At 36.8% G+C, this 27,914-nt stretch overlaps 1 pseudogene; it reads right to left on the bottom strand.

Annotated features, from left to right (window-relative positions):
• Positions 1–973: 973 nt before the first annotated feature.
• LOC143435592 (transmembrane emp24 domain-containing protein 2-like) overlaps positions 974–27,914 on the bottom strand; it is a 60,629-nt pseudogene continuing 33,688 nt past the window's right edge.

The following is a 27,914-nucleotide window of genomic DNA, read 5'->3' as shown; positions in this document are numbered from 1 at the left end:
TTAGTTTATACTACTAAATCGCTTGCCTAGCTTGCATGAAACCATGATTTTAATCTCTGGTGTTGCAATCAATCAATCAATTAATCAATAAGCAACAAAATACCTAATAGTTATATGTAATTATGAGAGTTATATATAGTCAATTGACAAAATAAAGAAATGTTAAAAAATAGAAAAGATCTCTGAAGACATGACATTTAAGCTAAGATAAATGGCAAGAAAGTAGTAGGCATGCAATTATCTGGTAGAGGGAACAATATGAACAGACATTAAGGTAAAAATATGCTGCACTTGATGGGTTGAAGAAATAAACAGAAATATAATATCCCTGCAGTAGAAGAAATGACAAAAAATGTTATGAGAGCACTGATAATATTTTAGCAGTTCCTTGGTGATACAGAGTTTTGTATTAAATTATTTAATTATGATAATAATATAACCTGATGTAAAATCTTTTTCTCTAAATCTGTGAATAGTATACTCAAAAGAAATAGATGCCCTGAGAATCTTAAAAAACATTGTTTAGTGTAAAAATTTGAATTTGGTATCAGTCATATTTTGCATAGCATGTAAAAGCAAAAGGTTAGATGCCTGCCTTTTTTACAAGCCATCTTTTTATTGCACATGGATGAATAATAAATGAACTATGCCCAAGAAAAACATAAATAAAATGGACCAAGATATGTATCTAACTATATACCATATATGAAGAACTTTGTCAATTACTGGCAAACAAAAAGATCATGGGAGAGAGAAGATAAATTAGAACATAAAATATAATGACACAGAACAATAGGCTCACAATGAATACTTATCCTTCATGCACCAAATTTTAAAAATTAATTTTAACAGAATACATCAAAGATATCATGGAAATTACTGATTTCATCTAGAAGGCTTATATTTAATGAAAGCATTTGAAAGGGTCAACTTATACAAAAAGTTCATATCTATTTGCTGTCATATGAAGCATTCAGTCATCTACCAATATCTGGACACTACAGATGAAATAAAAGAGACATGTCTCAAACTTTCGGAGAACTGAGAAAAATGACAGAAAGAAGTAGATAGAGATAAATTTCAAATGTTGCATGACTATGTTCATAAATGCTACAAGAAAAACAAATTTGGAAAACAGTAAATGCAAGGAGTAAGAGAAAGCCTATGTGAAAATGTGCACTGTCATACAGGCTATGATAAAGTGTAGATAAGCATAGAAAAATGAAGTCACAGGGTATAATGTGGACATCATGAGTGCAATGTATGAAAGAAAAAAAAGAACCTTGTAAGCAAATTATGAAAAAGAGATACTGGAGAGAAATGAGACAAAGGTGGAGAAAAGAGAATAATTAACAACGGGTTTGAATACTAAAATCAAACATTTAACTTTACATGAAATTATAAAATTATATAACCTAAATTTGTATATGAGGAAACAAACAAGTAAACCAGACTTGAATGATGATCTGTAAGTATTTATTTTAAAATGCCAATGTTGTAATAGAATAAAAATCTGGAATATAATCTCACAGTAAAGGGGGCTAAAGTATGTTGACCAGATACAATGCATAATCCTAAATCAATATAAGATCAATGTAAAATGTAGTTTGAAATATTTGACACATTTTAATAAGTAATTACATGACATCATTGTACTTATTTTGATCTATCTTGTTAAATAAATTTTGATAATACACTAGAGTGTACTGTCCTGAAAATATTGTTGATGTGTACAGAATGCACTGTCAAGAAATCTACAACTTAAGAGTGATTAAGCACATGACAATGATAACACTCGCATGTATAAATAAGACGTGCAAAGCAAAAGAGTCAAAGTAAAACAATTTTATCTTATCTGCATACAATATAATATACAATCATTAAAACAATCCCTTCAGGCAGATCCCGGGATGCAGCTCTGCATCACAAAACCCAGAGAAAGCAGAGCTCCCAGGAGCCCTAACCCAGGCAGTATCTCAGGTAAAAATGAATCACCTGTGATGGCTGCTGTTAGGAGTTCTAATCCTGAAGCTGGCCTCCAGACTTATACTACTCAGACCTTCGATGGGCCTTTGACAAGGACATCAAAGAGCTAGAGCTTGACATCACTAATCAGAAGAAATCCCTTGTTTTGCTGTCTGAAGTGATCTCCAAAAATTGCAAAGGACTTTATTGGACTTGATTTACTCTTTTACAATATAAAAGACTGTGTACAGCTTTAGACTGTGCACAGCCCTTAAAGAAGAATGTTGCCTCTATATAGACAAAACAGGGATGGTTAAAGAGAGCATGAAAAAAGTCAGAGAAGGCTTTGAGAAAAGACAGAGAAAGAAAGAGAAAAGTGAGCGCTGGTACAAGAATTGATTTTCAACCTCTCCATGGTTGCCAACCCTACTTCCCTCCTTCTTGGGATCATTAATTGGGTTGTTTCTGCTTATTTCTTTTGGACCCTGGGCCTTAAATAGGCTGACTAACTTTGTGAAACAACAGATAGATAACCTGATAGCAAAACCTATTCAGATACATTATCATAAGTTAGCTATGGAGGACCACAAGACTCTAGATGAGGTTGTTACTCTATCCAGGGTGTTCCCAAATCCCATCTCCACCCAACCTAAAAGAGGGGACTTCTGCCCCTAGACCAAGCAGAGAGGGGCCACCCAGAACCCCCTCTGTCTGGCGATCTGAATTCTTGCTTAGGCTGCAAGGCTAAGCACTGCAAGAGAATATAAATAAAAGTTAAAAATATGTTTCTGGGTTCCCTGAGGGAGAAGCCTGACTGCATAGGAGTTGATGTCAAAAGTATCCCCTCTCCAGGAAAAGGACATCAGGATGGGTATGGCCCTCATGCCTCACTGGACAATGACAGGAGGACTGGAACCATTACAAGGTCCCCTTTAATTACTGGAGGTCAGGCCTCTATCCCCACCTTTACAAGATTAGAATCGCCATGGCCCTTCTATACTTGGAGAAGGGAGGAGATGTCAGGTGCAGCCCTGCTTATACATTGAAGGCCTAAAATCAGCAGTAGGCCTGACATACATGCATGCTAACACAAAGTCTTGGGTCTCTGTGGAAAAATACTGAAACATATGGCTATAAACGATTGTAAACAGGCAGCTTCTGTGGAAATTTACCAGCCTGAGTAGTCATAGACTGTGTAAATAGGCAACCTTGGCAAATAGTAGCAACTTAGATACGGACAATGTATCTTAGAGTCATAGTGACCTGTTCCCTGATACCCTGTTCTAAAAGATATCTGTATTCCCCCTGAACACCTATGCTCCTCTGTCATCCCCCTCCCCACATCCTGCCTTTTTGTGTTTATAACCCCTGTGTGAATAAGTAAAAATTACAATTTGATTTTTTTTAAAAAGTAATAAATAAAAAGAAAAAAAGAAAAAATAAGCATCCCTTCATATACCATAATTAGAATGCAATGATATAAATTTTCTTCAAATTGTCCCAAAAGCAACATTAAATGACAATACAAAGATAATCTAAATTCCAGTTTATAACTTGATCAAATAGTAAATCTGAAAAAAATTCAGAGTTGAATTAGTCATATATATATGTATGTATATAGATAGATAGATATAGATATATATTTATATAGATATATGTTTAGATGCATGACTACCAATAAAAATGTTTTCTAAGTATAAAGTCATTTTGTATGCTAAAATGTGTCCCAGAAAATTATGAATTGCTCCAAATTGATTTTCTAGGTATATAAACAATAGTTGTAAAATGCCAAATGAAAAATAATCACAAGTTATAAAAATTATTTGAAGTCTAATATTACAACTTATTATGAAAAAGAATTAGAACTCACACAATAAGTATGTGCAAAAATCATCATTATGTTTATTCAATCTCAATACACTTTGAAATTCATGTGAAAAAAATTATTTTTCACTTGGAGTTGGAGAGGTCTTTCTTCTTATTGTTGAATCTACTGAGATCAACAAAAAGACATGATTCCCCCACCCCCTACAAAATGACAAAGTAAAAAACCATATTATTTTCATACTAAATTAGTGCTTGGAGATATCCATGGTGAATCTTTATGTTTGTCTGGCAGGGAAATGGGGCAGAGAGGCATGAGTCTATTTGTGTTTATATCTGGTAGAATAGATAGATAGATAGATAGATAGATAGACAGATAGATAGATAGATAGATAGGACCAAATCATTCCTATTAAATATATATATATTTGATATAAATACATATATATATATTTATATATATACATATATAATACATATATATTTATATATACATATTTATATATATAAATATATATAAATATATATAAATATATATTTGTATATATATTTATATACAAAAATCATTCATATATATGATAGGAATGATTTGGTCATAACACTAGGCAGAAAAGCTGTAAAAATTTATTAGTTTTGTTATTGTTTTAAATTAATATATAATTATATTATTTTCTCCTCCCTTTCCTCTTATTATTCCAACTCTTCACATTCCCATAATCAACCCCTCTCAAATTCAACATCTAATGAGATTATTGTGTGATGTTTTCTTTCATTATATGTACATAGTGATTAGATTCACTGATTTTCATATGTTAAATCATTCCAGCATCCCTGGTATGAAGCCTACTCGATCAGGGTGGATGATCTTTTTCATGTGTTCTTGGATTTGGTCTGCAAGTACTTTGAGTATTTTTACATCTATGTTCATAAGGGAAACTAGTCTGAAATTCTCTCTTTGTTGAGTTTTATGTGGTTTGGATATCAGAATAACTATGACCTCATAAAATGAATTTGGCAGTGCTCCTTCTGTTCCTATTCTGTAGAATAACTTGAGGAGTATTGGCATTAACTGTTCTTTGAAAGTCTGGTACACTAAAACCTACACTGAAGTCTGACATTGAAACCATCTGGCCTTGGGCTTTCTTTTGGCTGGGAGACTTTTAATGACTGGTTCTATTTCGCTAGAGTGAATTCTATAGGTCTATTTGAATTGTTGATCTCCATTGGAAAGTCAGGAATAATTCTAATAGGTCTGCCTTTATATGTTACTTGATCTTTTTCCTTTACAGCTTTTAATATTCTTTCTTTATTCTGTATGTGTAGGGTTTTAATTTTATGTGGCAAAGGGATTTTCTTTTCTGGTCCAATCTGGTGTTCTGTATGCTTCTTCTACATTTATAGTCGTCTCCATTCTTTTAGGTTAGAAAAAATTTCTTCTATGATTTTTTTGAAAATATTTTCTGGGCTGTTGAGCATGTTTTCTTCTCCTTCTTCTATTTCTATTATTCATAGGTCACATCTTCTCAAAATGTCCCAAATTTCCTAGATGTTTTATGACAGGAATTTTTTAAATTTAAGATTTTCTTTGACACATATATCTATTTCTTCTATTGTATGTTTAATGTCTGAGATTCTTTCTCCATCTCTTTTATTCTGTTACTGAAGCTTGCTTCAGTTTGTGTTTTCTTCATTACTTCATTACATTTGCAGATCTTGAACACTTTTGTTTCCTTCAACTGTTTGGGGTTTTTTTTTCTTGGCTTTCTTGAAGATATTTTATTCATTTCCTCCAACTGTTTGTTCATGTTTTCCTTGCTTTCTTTGAGGGATTTATTCACTTCCTCAAATTGTTTGTGTATTCCTGGCTTTCACTGAAGGATTATCCATTTCCTTCAATTGTTTCTTGTGGTTTCTGTATTTGTTTAAAGAATTTATTAATTTCCTTTTTAAGGACCTTTATCACCTTCACATACCTGGTTTTAAAGTCCTTTTATTGTGCTTCAGCTATGATAGACTGACTCTATAAGGTCTGCTGTGGCAGGATAGCTTGGCTCTGGTCTTCTGTCTGCTGTGGCTTGTTCACCCTCTGAACTCTTCAAAGGACCTGTGTAATTATGTAACATTTAAGTAAGAATTATAGGACAAACATATGTCAATTTTTCACTCTAACTTTCCTAACCAGGCTTTTCCCTATGCCTATCAATCACAAAAAAAAAAAAAAAAAAAAAAACATAAGTCATGAATGTTCTCAAAATAAAAATGTATAAACTAATGACATTTTTATGACCAAGGTGTTTGGTAAACAAATGAATCATGAATTGGTATTGATAGGAAAATAACTTTTCAACAGCCCTGTGGACTTCAAAAAGTCTCTTTCAGTAGTATATCTATTCTAATGTCATGAAAACTAGAACAGGAGCATTGAAGGACAAAAGAACTACTCTGCTGTTTGTATTGTCATTGGTGGCTCATTCATTTCTTCTAGCTTGTTCTGATGAGCCTCTGTCTCACCCTTTGGGAGCATTCCCAATGTCAATAGTGAACATTACTATCTTTGGAGTCATGGTAGACATCCTATTACTAGAGCAGAACTTGTATGTCCCAGATTATATGTGTACTTCTAGCTGGCCTCTCTGTCTCATTCATAGGGTCCTTTATTTTCTGGTCCTGTGATCTCCACAAATGTCCTAGACCTTCCTAGTTGTCTAGGAAGGCATCTTCAAGAACCTTGATCATGAAGTCCATCTTGGTACCTGAGGTGACCAGCTTGAACAAGCACTCCTTGACATATACATCAATTGATACTGACAAAGAATTGCAAGGCAATGTTCAGGAACTAGGCCAGCAACACCAGCATTGCTATGATGAAGCAAGGTTGAAGTGCAGGGCCTCCAGAGCTGCCACTACTGCAAATGGTGCTGTTTTTAATCTTATTTTAGAAATATAGAAAGAAACAAATGATAATTTTTATTAATATTGAGATTAAAACTTAAAGAAAATGGTGTCTTGGGCTTTTATCAGCTTTTAAATTCCTTTAAAATGAAACAAGCAACTTCTTGTTCAAGTTTCTTTAACATACAAAAAGTACAAGTAACCCCCAAAGCATCCTTGCTAGTTTAGAATTATGTAATTTTTAATGCATTTAAATTGCTCAAAGTCAAGGGATTATTCTATTCACATTGTTTCTTGAAGCTATTTGTGCTATTCTTGCATTTTCAGTGACATTTAAGTCACAAGGTTCCACTAAATGGATTCTGACATTTGAAAAAATTATCATCCAATGTTTTCATGCAGGATGCATTATTTTAATCATACTCATCACAGGAAAAAGCTTCACAGTTTAAGGACATCTGCATAATGACCTTGTCTTTTTAAAGGCCGGCTTCTTATTTGTGTTTTTAAACCTAGCCACTCTATACACCATCTTGCCTTAATTTATTCTGCTTGTTCTTCCTGGAAGAGAGCATAATGAATGCCGTCTAAACATAAAGATGACAAACCAACAAGTTTCAGCGACACTTCCACACATAATTAACAGTATTTATTTATTAATATTAGCCTTTCTACTTGAAGATGTAAGAAGCATTCATGAAACAATCAAAAAATTTCCCTATGGTTGATATGTGTAAAAAAATATGTATATATTAAAAAGAGTATTTATGAGATCAAAACCATTATATATGTAAATTTTTCATAATTCCCATATGAAATGTATTAATAGACTCTACATATTATAGAGTATCTCTCTATCCAATATATATGTATGTATATATATTATATATGTATATATATTTATATATATACTGACTTATTTCTCAGATCATTATTGCATATTTCATTTGATCTGTGCATTGAAGGAATATGCTGTCTACTACAAGAAACAGGCATTACATATAAGAAAAACAAAATAAGAAATAGATTATTAATAGATAGATGATAGATAGATAGATAGATAGATATTAGAAAAAGTGATACATATTCTAAAAAGAAAAATCAACCTAAGGTAAAGTAATAGAGAAACACAAGGAAGTAGAGCTCCATGTAAATAAAATGATCAGAAAAGCTTCTCTGTAGAGATTATTAGCTTTCAATTAAAGAATAAGAGGGTTTTAACTTATTAGAGTATTGAAGGATCATAGGAAACCACATAAGAAAGATAATATAAGTTTTATGAAATATTTTCTTTTATTTTTGAGATTAATATATCATTTCCCTTTACTTTCCTTCCTCCTAATGGTCCTATATATTTGTTTTTTCTCTGTCAAATTCATGACCTTTTAAAAATTGTTGTAAATGCATATATGTATGTAAATTTCTATAAATAACCTGCTCTGTCTGAATAATGTTACTTATATGTATGTTTTCAGGACTGACTGCTGGGTCCCACATGTGGCCTTGGTGAGGAAATAAGAACAGGGTTCCTGCCCCTAGGACAGGGTCAACAGACATAGGCTTTCACAAGCATCAATTGCTGTCATGGACATAAGGCTTGTTTGTGTAATAATGTATGTATTTTCACATTCCTCTGAGGAATGTCCTTTATTTTATTTTGTTTATATTTCAGATGCCATCCCCCTTCCCCATTTCCCCTCCCTAGAAAACCCCAGTACCACCCCACCCTCCATCCTCTCCTTTGCTCTCATACATTTCTTTTAACTGTTAATCAAAGGCTTTATAAGTTTGGTATTGCCCAATCAGAAGTGTAACCAATACCCAACTCAGATATATAAACCGTCTTTGACTGGTAGAGACACATGAACAGAGGAATGTCCTTATGTTAACATTAATGACTCTATGGTAATCAGACAGCACAAGTCCGGGTGGCAAGATGTGGGTAATGTCTTAGCAAAATGGTAAACACTGAGATGTTCAGGACAGGCCTTAAGGTGGTGGAAAATAACTCTAAAAACTTGAGTTAGAAAATATGTAATTTCTCAACTATACAAAAATTGAGGATTCAATATGAATTACATGATGTACTTCATAAATCTAAAGTAACAAGCAGCTACACTATGGTCCACCTTTTAAGAAAAATACTAAGGAAGGAGATAAGTGGCCCCATGGGGAGAGCAACAATACCAACCAACCAGAGCTCCCAGGGTCTAAACCACCAGCCTGGGAGCACATAGGGAGGGACCCATATGCTCCAGCTGCATATGTAGGGGAGGATGACCCTGTCAAGCCTAGGTGGGAGAGGAGGTCCTTGGTGAAGGCTGGATGCCTCAGTATAAGGGAATTCTACAGCAGGGAGGTAGGAGTGGGTGGATGAATGGGGACACACCCTCATAGAAGCAGGAGGAATGGGGATGGGATGGGGGTTTTTGAGTTGGGGGAGGAAATGGGAAAAGGCAATAACATCAGAAATGTAAATAAAATATCCATAAACAGAGAGAGAGAGAGAGAGAGAGAGAGAGAGAGAGAGAGAGAGAGAGAGAGATTTTGTAAGTGGTTATTGCAGAATATCCCACCCAGCTAAGATTTTTTTGTTTATGCTTACAAAGACAGACAGATTTCTGAGTTCAGGATAAGCCTGTGACAGAGCAAGTTTAGGCCCAGGTGTGGTAGAAATGGTAATTTCCAGACAGGGTCTCACCCAGCTAGCTTAGCATCTGTACTTAACAAAGGTAGGCGGATCTCTAAATTCTTTTAAAATGTTAAAAGAAACTGTGGGCTGGAGAGATGGTTCAGTGGTAAGAGCACTGAAGGCTCTTCCAAAGGTCCTGAGTTCAATTCCCAGCAACCACATGGTGGCTCACAACCATCTATAATAGAATCTGATGCCCTCTTCTGAAGGCATCTGAATTCTGAATCTGTCTGAAGACAGCTACAATATACTCATATAAATAAAATAAATAAATCTTTAAAAACAGAAAAGAAAATGTGTGCTTGCTGTCTCCTAAGAATGAAGGGTCTGGGTTCTCTAGATGCTAATTCTTAGGATGATCAAGAAGAAACCTAGAGAAAATGACTGGTTTGATAAGTAAAATAAAAGACTGGGTTTACAATCTGCAGGAGATGAGGTAAAGAGAGGGTTTTTACAATAGCAACTAAAAGCTGTCTAAAGCAGAACAGAGAGAGAGAGAGAGAGAGAGAGAAGAGAGAGAGAGAGAGAGAGAGAGAGAGACTGAGTAATCTGGAAAGCCAGCTGAGTAGAACCTAGGCCACCAGCTTCAACCTAAGATTTGACTTCAAGTTGTTTGTTTTCCCACTCCCAAACACCCCTCTTTCAGGAACCTGAACCTAGCCTAGATTGATGGTCAGTTGATATTGGATAACCTGTCAGTGTATTCTTCCCTATAGAAGATTATTTTTCTACGCTCCTTCCTTGGTTGCCTGTAGTTATTTCTGTAAGGTTGAAATTTTGCTGGCTTTCCTATACACTTTGACATGTCTGTTTCCATTGTACATGTTCAGGTCATGTTTACACAGTCCTGGTAATGAAATTTCATGAGTATATGTACTGAAATTACTAGGAGACATGATCTTAGAGCATACACCCTGGTTTTCTGACTCTTAAATCTTTCTGTCACCTCTTCTGCAATGTTCTCTATGAGAAGATATTTTAAAGAGAAGAATGAAATGTTTGAAAATCTCAAAATATGAAAATGTTTATAAGGTTTGAGTAAATGATAGATGGTTGTATATCACAATGGACAAATTGGGTCCAAAAACTGAGATTGCAAAAGCATATAGGAAGTATTTGCCTTCAACTCATTGCTATACTAAGACAGGAGTTTACGTAAAGTTACAAAAGAAATAATGGAAACACTTTTGAAAGGTAAAAAATAAAACTGGTGATTTGGCCCTGTAGAGATTTAAATAGGAAAAGAAATTGAAAGTTTTAAGTCGTGGTTCCTTCCGGTCTGGGCCAGAGCACTGAGCAGATCTTGGGTGGCAGCTCTGTCCCCAACCTCCAAGAACCCAGAGGAAGCAGGGATCCCAGGCGCTCTAACTTGGACAGTGTCTTAGAAACTAGTTCTCAGATCTGAGGCCTGGATCAGACCTCTGCCAGGTCTGCTGTTGTGTGGACCCTGGATTCCACCTGAGACTTACTGGAAGGTCCACTCAACCCAGAGCCACAGAGGAACAATTGAACTCAGAGCGTCAGACAACATATCCTGAGATATTCTGGAGGAGACACTGCACCCAGAACAGCAGACACCTAGCTGGACTGCTACCTTGGAGGCACCATATCCTGAGGCATCCTAGAGGTACCACTGTAATCAGTGCAGCTGGAAAAGATCACAGAGACATCTGGACCCCTAGAAGATCAGACACAAGCTAGATAACTGGAAAGGCAGGCTTCAGTCAGAGACAGCAAGTACAGGTATCACTAGAGTTCACCAGATGGCAAAAGGCAAGAGCAAGAACATAAGCAACAGAAACCAAAGTTACATGGCATCATCAGAACCCAGCTCCCCCATCAGAGCAAGCCCTGAACACCCCATCACACGAGAAAAGCAGGATTCAGAATTAAAATCACTTCTCATGATGATGATAGAGGGCTTTAAGAAAGACATAAATAACACTCTCAAAGAAATTAAGAAGAGCACTGGTAGACAGATAGAAACCCTTAAAGAGGAAACACAAAAATCCCTTAAGGAATTGCAAGAAAATGCAACCAAACAGGAGAAGGAATTAAACAAAACCATGCAGGATCTAAAAATGGAAGTAGAAACAATAAAGAAATCTCAAAGGGACAATACCCTGGAGATAGAAAACCTAAAAAAAATCAGGAGTCATAGACACAAGTGTCACCAACAGAATACAAGAGATGGAAGAGAGAATCTCATGCGCAGAAGATACCATGGAAAACATTGACACAACTGTCAAGAAAATACAAAATACAAAAAGCTACTAACCCAAAGTATAAAAGAAATCCAAGACACAATGAGAAGACCAAACCTAAGGATAATAGGTATAGATGAGGGGGAAGACTCCCAACTTAAAGGACCAGTAAATATCCTCAACAAAATTATAGAGGAAAACTTCCCTAACCTAAAGAAAGAGATGTCCATAAATATACAAGAAGCCTACAGAACTCCAAATAGTTTAGACCAGAAATGAAATACTTCCCTCCATATAATAGTCAAAACATCAAATGTACAAAACAAATAAAAAATACTAAAAGCAGTAAGGGAAAAAGGCAAAGTAACATATAAAGGCAGACCTATAAGAATTACACCAGACTTCTCACCAGAGACCATAAAAGCCAGAAGATCCTGGACAGATATCATACAGACCCTAAAAGAACATAAATGTCAGCCCAGACTACTATACCCAGCAAAACTCTCAATCATTATTGATGGAGAAACCAAAATATTCCATGACAAATCCAAATTCACACAGCATCTCAACACAAATCCAGCACTTCAAAGAATAATTGGTTGAAAAATCCAACACAAGGAGGGAAACTACAACCTAGAAAAAACAAGAAAGTAATCTTCCAAAAGTCTTAAAAGAAGGTAGCTACACAAACATATCTCCACTGCCAATAACAAAAATAACAGGAAACAACATTCATTTCTCCTTAATATCTCTTAATATCAATGGACTCAATTCTCCAATAAAAAGACATAGACTATCAGACTGGATACATAAACAGGACCCAACATTTTGCTGCATTCAGGAAACACACCTTTGTGAAAAAGACAGGCACTACCTCAGAGTAAAAGGTTAGAAAACAATCTTCCAAGTAAATGGTCCCAAGAAACAAGCTGGAGTAGCAATTCTAATATCAAATAAAATCATTTTTCAACCAGAAGTAATCAAAAAAGATAAAGAAGGACACTTCATATTCATGAAAGGAAAAATGTACCAAGAGGAACTTGCAATTCTGAACATCTATGCCCCAAATGCAAGGGCACCCACATACATAAAAGAAACTTTACTGAAGCTTAAAGCATACATTGCACCCTACACAATAATATTGGGAGATTTCAACACCCCACTCTCAGCTATGGACAGATCATGGAAAAAGAAACTAAACCGAGACACAATGAAACTAACAGAAGTTATGAACCAATTGGACTTAACTGACATCTATAGAACATTTCATCCTAAAACAAAAGAATATACCTTCTCAGCACCTCATGGTACCTTCTCGAAAATAGACCATATAATTGGTCACAAAACAGGCCTCAACAGATACAAAAAGATTGAAATAATCCCTAGTACCTTATCAGACCACCATGGACTAAGACTCGTCTTTGACATGGACAAAAACAACAGAAAGCCCATGTACACTTGGAAACTGAACAATGCTCTACTCAATGATAACTTGGTCAAGGAAGAAATAAAGAAATAAAAGACTTCTTAGATTTAAATGAAAATGAGGACACATCATATCAAAACTTGTGGGACTCACTGAAAGCAGTACTAAGAGGAAAAATCATAGCTCTAAGTGCTCACAAAAAGAAATTGGAAAAAGCATACATTAACAACTTGACAGCAAACCTGAAAGGCTTAGAACAAAAAGAAGGTAATATACCCAAGAGGAGTAGACGGTAGGAAATAGTCAAACTCATGGCTGAAATCAACCAAGCTGAAACAAAAAGAACTATAAAAAATATCAACAAAACCAGGAGATGGTTCTTTGAGAAAATCAACAAGATAGAAAAACCCTTAGCCAGACTAACCAAAGGGCGCAGAGACAGTATTCAAATTAATAAAATCAGGACTGAAAAGGGAGACATAACAACAGAAACAGAGGAAATTAAAAATATCATCAGATCCTACTACAAAGGCCTATACTCAACAAAATTGGAAAATTTGGATGAAATGGACATTTTTCTAGATAGATACCAGGTACCAAAGTTAAACGAGGAGCAGATAAATGATCTAAACAGTCACATAACCCCTAAAGAAATAGAAGCAGTCATTAAAAACCTCCACACCAAAAAAAAAAAGTCCGGGACCAGATGGTTTTAGTGCAGAATTCTATCAGACCTTCCAGGAAGACCTAATACCAATTCTCTTCAAACTATTCCACAGAATAGAAACAGAAGGAAAAATACCCAATTCGTTTTATGAAGCTACAATTAAGCTCATATCTAAGCCTCACAAAGACCCAACAAAGAAAGAGAACTACAGACCAATCTCTCTTATGAATATCGATGCAAAAATACTCAATAAAATTCTCACAAACCGAATCCAACAACACATCAAAGCAATCATCCATCATAATCAAGTAGGCTTTATCCCAGGAATGCAGGGATGGTTCAATGTTAGGAAATCCATCAATGTAATCCACTACATAAATAAACTCAAAGAAAAAAAACCACATGATCATCTCACTAGATGCTGAGAAAGCATTTGACAAAATACAACATCCCTTCATGTTAAAAGTCTTAGAAAGATTAGGAATTCAAGGTCCATACCTAAACATAGTAAAAGCAATATACAGCAAGCCAGTAGCCAACATCAAACTAAATGGAGAGAAACTTGAAGCAATCCCACTAAGATCAGGGACCAGACAAGGCTGCCCACTCTCACCCTACCTATTCAATATAGTACTGGAAGTCCTAGCTAGAGCAATTAGACAACAAAAGGAAGTCAAAGGGATACAAATTGGAAAGGAAGAAGTCAAAATTTCACTATTTGCAGATGATATGATAGTATACTTAAGTGACCCTAAAACTTCCACCAGAGAACTCCTAAACCTGATAAACAACTTCAGTAAAGTGGCTGGATATAAAATCAACTCAAACAAATCAGTAGCCTTCCTATACTCAAAAGATAAACAGGTTGAGAAAGAAATTATGGAAATGACACCCTTCACAATAGCCACAAATAATATAAAATATCTTGGAGTGAATCTAACTAAGCAAGTGAAAGATATGTATGACAAGAACTTCAAGTCTCTGAAGAAAGAAATCGAAGAAGATCTCAGAAGATGGAAAAATCTCCCATGCTCCTGGACTGGCAGGATTAATATAGTAAAAATGGCCATCTTGCCAAAAGCAATCTATAGATTCAATGCAATCCCCATCAAAATTCCAAATCAATTCTTCATAGAGATAGAAAGAACAATTTGCAAATTTATTTGGAACAACAAAAAACCCAGGATAGGGAGAACTATCCTCAACAACAAAAGAACTTCTGGGGTAATCACCATTCCTGACCTCAACCTATACTACAGGGCAATAGTAATAAAAACTGCATGGTATTGGTACAGAGACAGACATGAAGATCAGTGGAATAGAACTGAGGATCCAGAACTGAGCCCACATACCTATGGTCACTTGATCTTTGACAAAGGAGCTAAAACCATCCAGTTGAAAACGGAGAGCATTTTCAACAAATAGTGTTGGTTCATCCGGAGGTCAACATGTAAAAGGATGCAAATCGATCCATTCATATCTCCTTGTACAAAGCTCAAATCCAAGTGGATAAAAGACCTTCACTTAAAACTAGATACACTGAAACTAATAGAAGAGAAGGTGGAAAAGACCCTTGAATACCTAGGCACAGGGGAAAAGTTCCTGAACCAAACACCAATGGCTTATGCTCTAAGATCAAGAATTGACAAATGGGACCTCATCAAATTGCAAAGCTTCTGTAAGGCAAAGAACATTGTCAATAAGACAAATCGGCAACCAACAGATTGGGAAAAGATCCTAACCAATCCTACATCCGATAGAGGGCTAATATCCAAGATATACAAAGAACTCAAGAAATTATACTCCAGACAACCATATAACCCTATTAAAAATGGGGTACAGAGCTAAACAAAGAATTCTCAACAGAGGAAACTCGAATGGCTGAGAAACACCTTAAGAAATGCTCCACATCCTTAGTCATCAGGGAAATGCAAATCAAAACAACCCTGAGATATCACCTCACACCAATCAGAATGGATAAGATCAAAAACTCAGGTGATAGTAGATGCTGGTGAGGATGCGGAGAAAGAGGAACACTCCTCCATTGTTGGTGGGATTGCAAACTGGTACAACCACTCTGGAAATCAGTCTGGCGATTCCTCAGAAAGCTGGACATAGCATTACCTGAGGATCCAGCTATACCACTCCTGGGCATATACCCAGATGATGCTCCAACATGTAATAAAGACATATGCTCCACTATGTTCATAGCAGCCTTATTTATAATAGCCAGAAGCTGGAAAGAACCAAGATGTCCCTCAACAGAGGAATGGATACAAAAATGTGGTACATCTACACAATGGAGTATTACTCAGCTATTAAAAATAATGAATTTGAGAAATTTTTAGGTAAATGGATGGATCTAGAAATTATCATCTTGAGTGAATTAACCCAATCCCAAAAGAATACACAGGGTATTTACTCACTGTTAAGCGGATGTTAGCCCCAAAGCTAGGATTAGTGAAGACTCAACCAGCAGACCACATGAATCTCATGAAGAAGGAAGGCCAAGAGGGGATGTCTCAGTTCTACTTAGAACGAGAAATAAAAATGATCAAGGGAGCAAATATGGAAACAAAACATGGGACAGAAACTAAAGGAGGGCCATCAGGAGACCACTCCACCCTCAGTATCATCCCATGTACAGCCACCTAAGCTAAACACTGTTGTGGATGGCTGGAAGTGCATAATCTGAGGAACATGATATAGCTGTCTCCTTAGAGGTCTGCCAAGACTAACACATTCAGAGGACGATGCTCACAGTTAACCACTGATATGATCAGGTTCCCAATGGAGAACTTAGAGAGAGGACTGAAGGAGCAGAAAGGGTTTGTGACCCAGGTGGAAAGCAACAATGCCAAACAACCAGAGCCCCCCAGGGTCTAAACCACCAGCAAGGGAACACATAGGGAGGGACCCATGACTCCAGCGGTATATGTAGGGGAGGATGGCCTTGTCGGACATAGGTGGGAGAGGAGTTTCTTGGTCCCATAAAAAAATAAACACAGAGTGGGGGGGAATGTGAGGGTGGGGAGGGGATAGTTGGGGGGGTAGATGCAGTCACTGCCTCATAGAAGCATGAGGGAGGGGGATGGGATAGGAGGTTTCTGGGTGGTGGGAGGAATGGGGTAAGGGGATAAATCTGAAATGTAAATATTACAACCAATTTTAAAAAGGGAGAAAAAAGAAAAGTTGTTAGAACAAACATCTTTAAAAAATGTCAGGCCCCTAGGATGGAAATTTTTTTTTTTGATACTAAAACTTGTTCTGAGAATTGTATATTGCAGAACACACAGCCTTGATGTATCTACTAATCCAGCCTACTGAGCAGACCTGCCCAAACCTCAGATGTCCTGGAATTTCATCTAGATTCAGTGAAGACACAGCGTCAGAGGCTTATCAACTTACTCTTCCCCCCACCCCTCTTCTAATATCTCAACATCCGTAATCAGCTTGAAGAAGTTAAGAAGAGTCATTGCCCCTATTCCCTGGGCTTGGGGACTAATGTGGTTAATAATGGTCTGTCTTTCTAGGGAAAAGCAGTGGTTTTGTTGGAACAGGAGGATTAGCTAGGACTTATTGCATAGCCATAACCTATTGGTAGAAATCTGTATAATTATTATCAAGATGAAGTTATAATTTCTTAAATGGTACAAAATTTACTTTGATTTGAAATTTAAGGTTTTCATTGGTATGAGCTTCTTATTAATATAAAAGTGAGATGAATATTGATACTCTCATGGGCAATGTGCCTGTATAACACATTTAGGAATATAAGGCCTAGAGCCAGTCCTTCTTTAACTTTTTTAACTGATTTGGACAGTTAACCTATGAGTTAAGGGACTATAGCAAATTCATGGCTTTGAGTTTATTGTTAGGAGGTTTCCCATATTTTATTTAGAAATAGCTGAGAGGAGTGAACAGACAACAGTCCAGGTTACCTTACATGGATAGTTAGTTTTCAAAATGTCAGAAGTCCATAGAATTGACACTACAAATATTTGTATATTAATGTCCATTTTGATTAGAGACCTGTCTGCTCCTGAGAGCTTCCTGTCGTGGATTCTAAGAAGAAATTGAGCATCCTTGGAGTTATGCCAGTTGTGAGGTGACAGCCACTAGGCAAGAATTGCCTCCTTCCATCTACAGACAAATTACTGTCCAGAAAAGGACACACATGCAGAATAGTCGACTGATTATATCTGCCTAGACAGAGTAATCAGCCCTTAATAATCCTGCATCACTAAGGTCTGTCAGATGACTCTGGGCCAGAAGGCTGAAGATTTGATGCTCCAACGTTCGGTAGTATAGGGGCTTTCAGGTGTTCAGCAGTGTCTAGAAATTGGCTAAGTTTTTGAAGCTATGTTTTAGTGCTTCCCATAACTTCAGTTAACTCAGTCATTCTGGATTTCTGATGGGGTTGAAGACCTATAGTCTCATAGCCAATCCTGGCTATTTACTTTGAGAGAAAAGATCTGAGTAGATAGTTTTCAGCTGACATTCATTCTAAAGCCAAAAAATAAAAATAAAAATAAAATAAAAAAGCCAGGATCAAAAGTAAGTGTTTTAGTTAGAAGAGATGACAGAGGTTCTGGTTAGTCAATAAAATGATGGATTGGGTATTAGGACTATCTTGTACCTCACTGGTACAATTAGGAATAAGTATGCTCTAATTGTATTTTGAGAGAAAAGTTTTACTTTAACAGGAAGAGTGATATGTAGGAGGAGCTAAGTGGGAAGGAGTATTGAGAGGAAGAGATGGAGTAAGGAGAGAAGATGAAGGAGAGGAGAATCTAGGTGATGAGAGAGAAAGAGAGAGGAAGCATGGAGGCAGATGTTCACAGGTCTCCACCAGTCAAAGATAGTTTTTATATCTAGGTTGGGTATTGGGTTACACTTCTGATTGAGCATTACCAAACTTATAAATCCTTTGATTAACATTTCAAAAAAATTGTATAAAAGCAAAAAGGAAAGGGGGGAATGGGACAGGGGTTTTCTAGGGAGCGGAAATGGGCAAAGGGGATGGTATCTTAAATGTAAATAAAATATTGAATAAAATTTTTAAAAAAAAAAGAAAAAAGGAGGCATACATAACCATTAATGGAAGTACAGTTTGTAAAAAAAAATAATGAAGTAAAAAGAAATTACAAAAATACTATATACAAACTGAAAAAAATCGATAAAGTCCTATGTGATCAAAATGTGTTAAGTTATAAAACAGAAAATAGTCAAGAAACTGTAGCTACTTAGAAGAATATTAATAAGCACCAGTAAGAAATAGGATTTGTACTTATGGTCCTAAACCAGAGTCAAATATTGTCCCCAACAATTCTACCACTTCCCCTGAAACTGCTAAGGGATCTGAAATTCCCCAAAAGCCCAATATGCCTTGCATTGCCTGGTTTCAGGATTGAACCCACACTCAGGGTTTACTGTTTCTAAAAATATGACCCAGACATAGGACCTTTACTTGCACTTGTTGGTCTAGATATTTTCTTTAAAATTTAAATACCAAATTTTACATATACTGTATATATATATTTGCAGAACCTAATAAAAGGGAACTAGCAATTTGACAGAAACTAGTTATGTGCAAAGGTCAAAGAAATAAAGAAAATATTTATGTAATGATGAAAATTTGTGCTCTTCCCCAGGCTTGAGCATGCCTGAAAGACCTTGTTTACTACAGTAGACCAAATAATAGGATCCAGTTGGTGTTACCTACCTTGGCTACACATACACCCTGTTACAGGAACTGAGAAGAGTAGACTGCCTGCTGAGCTTGCCTTGAGACATTTCCAGCAGTGACCAAGGATGGGTTCCCCCACCCACCTCCAGCTGAATCAGGAAGGGGGTGGGACTTTCCCTTTAAATTGAGAGCTGAACATTAAAACTTGGAGCCTTGATCAGGATACTTGTCTTGGCTACATCTTTTCTCACCCTCTATCCCTCATTCATTCCCAGCCCTCCTTTAAGATGAACACAGTTATCTGTGGTGCAGGTGGCTACAGACTGGCACCCACAATGAGGGACCTGAAAACGGGGAACCAGCTGAAAAACATTGTCTTGGGTAGAGCTCTACAGAAAATGGAAGAAGAAGAGTATCCTGAGCACTTGGTAAACAACAAACAACATCAATACTAATATTAGTTATGGTTATTCTTTGAAGGCTGTGTTTGCAGGAAATGTGTTTAAGGGGATACAGTCTAGGTTGAATAGGTGTTGACCCAGTGCTGATTTCACCTAGGAAGTGACAGTGAATTGTGGGATAGGAGAATTCTGAATAGGCATTTTTCCCACAGCCTAAGAGCTGCCCCAGGCAAGAGGAGGAGGGTTAGAAGGAATTAGAAGACTAAAAAGAAATGAAGCTTAGATCTTAAATATCAGAGAGAAAAAGGGTTTCAGAACTCTCTGGGCTGTGTCAGCAAAAAAGAATGAAGAGGCTATTTCAGAGGTCTCCTAGGAACAGGAGATGTCCTTCAGTTTCTTTCTGACTTCCACAGGAGCTGCTTTCTTTGTTTATTGTCTGTCCTTTGTGCACCAATGTCCACATGTGTTAATTGTCTGTCTTTTGTTTCATTTTCTGAATGATTGGTGTTCTTTTTCATGTTCAAAAGACAAAAACAGTTAAAGCTGCTATGTATCCACCCCTTAATCTAGTTTAACTTGGTTTTAAATGTAGACTTAATATGCACAACAGAGACTGATAAGTTACCTTATACCTGTAGCTAAGAGTCAAGCTGAGCTGGAGAAGACTTTCCAGGACTTGATTGTAGGCATGAGCTGCTTTTACAGGGACCAATAGCTTTTTGGATTCTATAAGGAAGCTAGAGTTATTTTTCCTAGAAAAATCTCTGTGACAAGGTGCCTTTCTCTTGAAATTACAGCTAGGAAAAGCAAGAAATTTTGTTTAGTCTAAATATATAAGATGTGTTGTTATATCATTTTTGTTTCTGATTAGTTTTAAAAGTATATGTTATACATGTCTTGGTTATAGATTGTCAGCCTATAATTTATTGGGTATGATTAAAAATTTCCAACTTTGGTAACAGAAAGTTAGCTTAAAACTGGTAACTCAGGGTTAGAGTCATTCAGAAACCAGATGTATAAAGATAATATTTAAATACAATGTCTCTTTACTGAGATAGTAAAAGCTGCACTATCATGCAATTATATATAAGAACTGGTAACAAAACTTTGCAACATAAAGGTAATCTACTTGGTGTTGATTTTAGAGAAAATGGATTGCTTCCATTGTTAAAAATTGGTTTTGTCCCCCCCACACACACTCCTCTTCTAATATCTTAATGCCCATATTCAGCTTGAAGAAGCTAATGATGAGTCAGCGCCCCTATTCCCTGGGCTTGGGGACTAAGGCGGTAAATGTTGGGCTGTCTCTCTAGGGAAATGTAGTGGTTTTGTCGGAATAGAGAGGATTAGCTAGGGTTTATTGCATAGCCATAACGTATTAGTAGAAATCTGTATAATTAATATCAAGATGAAGATATAAATTCTTAAATGGCACCAATTTACTTTGTTTACAAATTTTAAGGTTTTCATTGGCATGAGCTTCTTAGTGATATAAGAGTGAGATGAATATTGTTACCCTCATAGGCATTGTACCAGTATAACACATTTAGAAATACAAAGCTTAGACCCAGTCCTTCTTTAACTTTTTTTAAACTGATTTGAGATGGTCAGCCTGTGAGTTAAGGGACTATAGCAAATTCATGACTTGGAGTTTATTATAAGGGTGTTCTCTATGTTTTATTTAGAAATAGCTGAGTGGAGTTAACAGGCAACAGTCCAGATTACCTTACATGGATAGCTGGTTTTCAAAACATCAGAAATTCTTAGAATTGACATGACAAACATTTCAGTATTAATGTTCATTTTCATTAGAGACCTGTCTGCTCCGGACAGCTTCCTATATTGAATTCTAAGAAGAAATTGAGCATCCTTGGAGTTACTCCAGTTGTGGTGAGACAGCCACTAGGCAAGAATTGCTACTTTCCTTCTACAGACAAATTACTGTCCAGAAAAGGACACACTTGCAGAATAGTCGACTGATTATATCTGCCTAGACAGAGTAATCAGCCCTTAATAATTCTGCAGCACTAAGGTCTGTCAGATGATCCTGGGCCAGAAGGCAGAAGAACAGATGCACCAACGTTTTGAAGTAGAGCGAGTGTCCATGTGGTCAGAGGTCTCTATAAATTGGCTAAGTTTTAGAAACTATGATTTGTGCTTCCCACAATTATAGTTAACTCAGTCATTCTGGATTTCTGATGGGGTTGAAAACATATAGCTATTGACCTTAAGAGAAAAGATTTGAGTGGATGGTCGTCAGCTGACATTCATCCTAAAGCCAGGTTCAGAACTACATGTTTTAGCTAGAATAGATGACAGAGGAGCTGGTTAGTCAACAAAATGATGGACTGGGTATTAGGACTATCCTGTACCTCACTGGTACAAATTGGCACAATTATGCTCTAATTGTATTTTGAGAGAAAAGTTTCATTTTAACAGGAAGGGTGATGCGTAGGAGGAGCTAAGGTAGGAGGAGTACTGAGAGGAAGAAAAGGAGTAAGAAGAGGAGAAGAAGAAGGAGAGGAGAAGCTAGGTGATGAAAGAGAGAAAGAGGGGGGAGACAGGGAGGCAGATATTCATGTATCTCCACCAGTCAAAGATAGTTGTTATATCTAGGTTGGTCAGTGGGTTATACCTCTGATTGAACAATTCCAAACTTATAAAGCCTATGATTAACATTATTTTAAAAAAATGTATAAATGCAAAAAGGAAAAGGGGGCATGGAATATGGGTTTCCTAAGAGGGGTGGGGGGGAATGGGGAATAGGGGATGACATCTGAAGTGTAAATAAAATATCTAATAAAAAAAAGAAAAAAATTGGTTTTGTTTCTCAAAATTATGGTTATACACTAATGTTGCAAAAGAAACGTAAAAATATAGTTAAACTGCCAGTATTCCATTGGCTGCAGCTGGAAATTCCATCATGAGTTTGGGATTTTTTTGACTTGCCCATGATTAAAGAAAAGAAGATACAACAGGTAGAGTTAAATTAAAGTATTTTAAACAACTGTGGCACAGTACAGGCCTACAGGAAAGATAATCTTTGTACCAGGCCTCAGGATATAAGCTGAGATTAAAAACATTTACATTTGAATTAAGACAATGCAGACTGAGCTCAGAAGAAGCTTGGGTGACAAACATTCCTTTTGTCTTGGTCCTCAAGACCAGCTCCTAGAAAGATGATTTCCAAAAATTTGTTTATTGCCTTGCTTGATTCTTGTGGGAGAGGGGTAAATCTCAGACCCCAAAACATTCACAACAAACAGTTTATGGGCCAGGAGTTATAGATATTGATTATGCTAGAGAAATTAAAATTATGGCTGCTTCTCCCCATAGCATTGTAACTGTACCTGCTGGCAAAAGAACTACTCAACTTGTTTTAGTTCCTTTGCATCTGCTTCCTTCCAAATTTGTTAAGAATGAAAGAGGACAAGATGGCTTTGGTTACTCTGATGTGTATTGGGTTCAATCTATTACTAGCAAGAGACCTAATCTTAGCTAATAATTGAAAGAAAAAGTTTTGAAGGATTAATAGATGCTGGGACTGATGTAACAATTATTAAAGAACAAGATTACCTTCAGCTTGGCCTTTATCTGATATCAGCCAAAAGAGGTTGGTTATTCAATTAATCCAAAACAAAGTTCAAACTTAAGATTTATAAAACTAATGTGACATTACAGCCTGACTTGCCTATTCCAGCTGCTATTCCAGTAAATACATATAAAATTATTATAGATCTATAAGATTGTTTTTATACCATTTTTTTACATTTCTGGTAAAGGTGGAAGGTTTGCATTCAGTGATTTTGCTCATAATTTTTGAGAGCCCATGAAGCGATATCATTAGAAAGGCTTGCCTCAAGGAATGGCTAATAGACTTACATTATATAAGCAACTTTGTTGTTGCTTTAATACAAAAAAGAGTTTAAATCATTTGGTATATATTTATATATACTGAAATTATGTATTTCAGTATATATTATATGTAATCAATTTTGGCAAATGGATGTTACTCATTTTTTATTTTAGAAAATTAAAATATGTACATGTGACTTGACACCTTGTAGGCTTTTTAGTTGCAATTGCTTTAACAAGAGAAGCAACTAAAAATTATAATTAGTTATCACCTACATTATTTTTCTATACTTGGTGTTCCATATCAGATTATAGACAATAGAACTGGCTATTACAGTCAAACATTTGAGATGTTTTGTTTACAATTTAATAGTATCAATATTACTGAGATTCCTTATCCTCAAGGACAAGAAATTGTGAAAGAGAAATTATAAAAATTTAAAATAATATCTTCATAAGTCTCTGACTATGGGAAAAGCAGCTACTGGTACTTCTTCCTTGGTTTTACAAGGAACTCTAAAAATTGGCTTTTAAAACTAAAAAGGGAGAATTATATCCCCCAAGGTCACCAAAAGCACACCTTGCATTTGTCTTGTTTTAAATTTTCTGCAAACTGATGCTAAAGGTCAGTCTGTAGCAAATCACCACTGGCATCCAGTCACTTCCAGCTCATTTGCCAGGGTCATATGGAGAGACCCCTTGAAATGGTCTGTTTTAACTTGTGGTCATGGCTCTGTCTGTATTTTTTCAAAAAAAGAAAATGGAGATCAATGGCTGCCTGAAAGACTGGTCCGTCAAGTAGGCACAGATCTTCGGCCTAATAATTATGATTCTAATGATGAAAATGGCTCAAAATCCTTATCAGCCAGCTCATTTAACCTGGCATGTAGTCTTCATCAATACCTAAAGCCACCCACTATATAACTGGTGGCCAGACTTGTGTCTGATCCCTGTCAACCAGCAGTGGGATTAGATACTAGAACATTTCCACTTTCAACCTTATTTTCTACATTGCTTGGATAACCATGTTGCTTTTAACCTTTGAAGCTTATATTTTAAGCAGATTGATTGCCCTCACACAGGATTGCTCTCAGCAAGCTCAGCTATTCACCATGGCAGTTACCCATTGCTATGAAGAACTGCATTTAGTACATGCCCATAGGTCCCTTGGTCTAAATGTGGCTTTGGTCTATATGGTAAAGAGTGTGCCAATGATGGCCAGCCAGTTAGTCAAAGATGGATAAGAGTGTTCTTGAGCTCCTATAAACTTAAGACGGAGGCATACATCAATATGCTATGTATGTTTTCCTCGAAGACGGGTAATATAGGAGCAATATAGACACAGACCTAAGCCAGGCACAGTTGCCCAGCCACTCGCTACCCTAGATGGGATGAAATCTTGTGCCCTGTCCAGCTGCTGGCACTGCTCATCTTTATAAAACTAAAAAGGGGGAATTGTGCCCTTCCCCCAGGCTTGAGCATGCCTGAAAGACCTTATTTACCGCAATAGACCAAATAATAGGATCCAGTTGGTGTTATCTACCTTGGCTGCACATACAGCCTGCTACAGGAACTGAGAAGAGTAGACTGCCTGCTGAGACTGCCTTGAGACATCTCCAGCAGTGACCAAGGATGGGTTCTCCCACCCATCTCCAGCTGAATTAGGAAGGGGGTGGGACTTTCCCTTTAAATTGAGAGCTGAACATTAAAACTTCAAGCCTTGATCAGGATACTTGTCTTGGCTACATCTTTTCTCACCCTCCATCCCTCTTTCATTCCCAGCCCTCCTTTTAGGTGGGCTTTCCACCTTTCAGGTGAACCCAGTTATCTGTGGCACAGGCGGCTACAAAAATTGTCCAATTTTTAATGAACTTAAGCCCCACTACATCATTTTTTCAATAGTTATTTACTTTTATCTTTTTTATTATTTTGTTAAGAGTACAAAATAATGATTTCAATTCCAACAAAATACTATTATGTTACTAACCCACCACCACTACTTTCCCTCATTCCTATTTATTTGTTCTATGGGTTCCTTCTTAAACCTAGATCTAGATTGTTCTCCTTAAATACACACACACACACACACACACACACACACACACTAAAGAAACATAAAATATTTTAACTTTGTTCCCCTTCCCATAACCTTCTCTTTTTTGATGTCCCTTTAAGCCTTTCCTCCATCAATAACCTCTATTCTACTTTCACATATACAAATATATAAAGATATTCATATATTCAATGTAATATTTATCTTTCTGAGTCATTTTGCTTGGCATGAACATCTGAGTCTAACCATTTTCTATAAATGACATAATTTCATTCTTTATGACTCAATAAAATGCCATATAGATATACATATATACATATATGTGTATATATATATATATATATAATATTTATTCATTCATCAGTTAATAAATATCTACTAGACTGGTTCCCTATCTTGGATATCATGAATATCACAGCAAATAAACATGAGAGTAATATATATTTGTGGTATGGTATTCTGACTGTACTGGGTAGGTTTTTGTCACCATAAGACCAGTTAGAGGCTTGATAGAAGAGACCACAATTGAGAAAAAGACTCCATCAATATTGGCCTAAGGTCAAGTCTATAAGGGCATTTTCTTGACTAATAGTTGAGGTAGAAGAAGTTGAGAGCCCACTATGGACAATGTCATCTCTAGGCATGTAGCCCCAAGTTTTATAAAAATTTACGTATTTAATCTTATCACTCAGAGGCAGAAGCATGTGGATCTAAGCCTAGAGTAGCTTCTGATACAAGCAAATAGAGATTATGTCAGTGAAGAGCCAGAGATAGTCTCAGACCAGGGTCAAGAGAGGTTTGTGAATGGGACTCAGGAAACTGTCTTACTGAGGTCAAGGACGACTCTCCAACAAAGCTTGAGAGAGGTCTGTGATGAAAGCCGAGTAGTCTCTTATGAAGGCATAGTGAGGCTACAAAGAGAGTTGGGCCAAGGAAGTTACCAATTACTCCAAGGAAGATCTTAATACTTAAACCAGAGTAGATGATGATGGTGTCCAATTAGAAACAAATGAGGCAATGCCAGGAGCAAAGAAGTTATTAAAGGAGAGAGGGTGGTTTACAAAGGTAGAGAAGGATGCAGGCCCCCAACAAGGACAAAGGGTTGTTTTAATAAGGGTAAGTATAGTTTCCCACAAATGCCAACGTATGTCTCCAGTGTAGTTACAGGATGATCTTCTACCTGATGTAAGGTTTTTCATTCGTTCTGAAGTAGGGAGACCCAGACCAATGTCTATGGAAGTTCCTACCCAGATAGAGGATAGTCTCAGAACAGGGTCAAGGATGGTGGGTTTTAAGAGTGCTTAGTGGGGTTCCCAGCCAGGGCTGAGGGAGGATTCAACAGGCAAAGGTCTGTGAAATATCTCTGAAAAGGGCAACAGGATACTATAAGGAGCAACCAAAATGTTCTCTGACAAGTGTTGAATGGAAATTTATCATGGTCCAAAACCTGGGAAATTTGGACCATGGCTTATTAGAGATGATGACAAAGGCCAAAGTCAATCTGTGACTAGAATTCAGGGAGATTCTTAACAGGGTAAAGGGTGAATTTTCAGTAAATTTCTTAAGGGGACTCTCTAAAACTAAACATGTGGGAGGATTTAGTTGATATGAAGGAGGCTCCACTGGGACAGAGGAATGTCTCTAATGATAGCCCTATGGGAATATCTGGCCAGGTCATGGCCAAGGGTGCAAGTGTTATGGCTACAGCTCTAATGGAAAGGTATTCTGGTAGTTTGGAGCCAAGAAGCACCACAAAGTCAAATCACAAAACAAACTTCACACAGGGACCAGGGAACTTTGACCAGAACAAAGAAAGCCTCCAATGAAGAGTGAATTGGGCTTCCATGAGGCCAAAAAGCAGTCTCTGAGCCCTGAGAGGCTCCAACTGGGATAAAGAAAAAACTCTGACCAGGGTTAGGGAATTTTCTTAAGAGGGCCTTAAGGCAATCTCTTATTAGGTCTAAGGAAGACATCAAATGGGCTAAGGGAGGCCTTGATAGTGCCAGAGATGTGGTTAAAAGCAGTCTCTGAAGAGGGTAGAAGAAGGCGTCAAGAAGTGAACCAAGGTGACCTCTGACCAGGAAGAAGGGAGAATTCCACAAAAGTCTAATGAAGACTCTGGTGGGGGATAGAGTGTGTTAAAAGCTAATGGTAATTCTAATAAAGGTAAAGGGTGGCTTGGGCCAGGCACCAAGAAGTCCTCAACCAGAGCTTAGAGAGTTGTTTCTGGATAAGCTTTGAAGTAC

Source organism: Arvicanthis niloticus, chromosome X (genome assembly GCF_011762505.2).
Source record: "Arvicanthis niloticus isolate mArvNil1 chromosome X, mArvNil1.pat.X, whole genome shotgun sequence".
Taxonomy (NCBI): domain Eukaryota; kingdom Metazoa; phylum Chordata; class Mammalia; order Rodentia; family Muridae; genus Arvicanthis; species Arvicanthis niloticus.
The sequence above is the reverse complement of the archived record's forward strand: the minus strand, read 5'-3'. Positions and strand labels throughout refer to the sequence as shown.